The sequence below is a fragment of the Lactuca sativa genome, chromosome 9 (genome assembly GCF_002870075.4).
Source record: "Lactuca sativa cultivar Salinas chromosome 9, Lsat_Salinas_v11, whole genome shotgun sequence".
Classification (NCBI taxonomy): Eukaryota; Viridiplantae; Streptophyta; class Magnoliopsida; order Asterales; family Asteraceae; genus Lactuca; species Lactuca sativa.
Genome location: NC_056631.2, coordinates 64,864,006 through 64,864,799, shown reverse-complemented (window position 1 = coordinate 64,864,799; position 794 = coordinate 64,864,006). Strand labels below are relative to the sequence as shown.

Below are 794 nucleotides of genomic sequence, written 5' to 3'. Positions count from 1 at the left end.
CTGGAATAGAATACTTGAGCCTTTTTATTTCCATTCTCGTCTCGATCACAATCCTTGGTAAGATGGGGGCCGCCACAATTTTCGCATCCTACCCTAATAGCATGGATCGTTTGATCCATTTTCGTCATTCTTCGGTCTAGGCTATCGAGTTTAGCTATTACCGCCGCCATGCCATCGTTCACCGAGTTTACTGCTCCACGACTCACTTTATTACTCGGATTGTGGTATTCTCTAGAATGCTTAGAGAATTCTTCAATTAATTCCTTTATTTCCGGAGGTGGCTTTCGGGTGAGCGGGCCTTGTGAATCGAGTAGTTGCCTTGTGGTGACATTAACTCCATCATAAAAGATGGAGACCTCTTGTTGGCTATTAAGATCATGGTGTGGGCAATTTCTAAGTAGGCTCTTGTACCTTTCCCAAGCTTCATAAAGAGATTCTCCGGGTTGTTGCTTGAAGTTGGAAATGGCTTTCTTTAGCTTGGCTATCTTGGAGGGCGGGCAGAAATGGTCTATGAATTCTTCTTTCATCTTGGCCCATGTGGTGACCGATCCAGGAGGAAGTGACTTCAACCACTCTTTTGCAGCTCCTTTAAATGTGACAGGAAGCATGCGAAGAAGCTGGATCTCGCAAGGCACATTGGGTACATTGAAGTAATCTGCCACATCATTCACTTCGTCCAAGTGCTTGTAAGCGTCTTCATGATCCTTCCCGTAGAAAGGGATCTCTTTGAGTTGGGCGAGAATATGGCCTTTTAGTTCAAAAGTGGCGGTTGCAGGAATTGCGGGTTGCACAAG

General features: G+C 45.3%; 1 non-coding gene across 1 annotated transcript; it reads left to right on the top strand.

The window, feature by feature from the left end:
- Positions 1-372: 372 nt before the first annotated feature.
- On the top strand, positions 373-479 carry LOC128129399 (small nucleolar RNA R71). The gene has a single exon (XR_008227309.1). It is a non-coding gene; the product is annotated as a small nucleolar RNA R71 (small nucleolar RNA).
- The last annotated feature ends 315 nt before the right edge of the window (positions 480-794 follow it).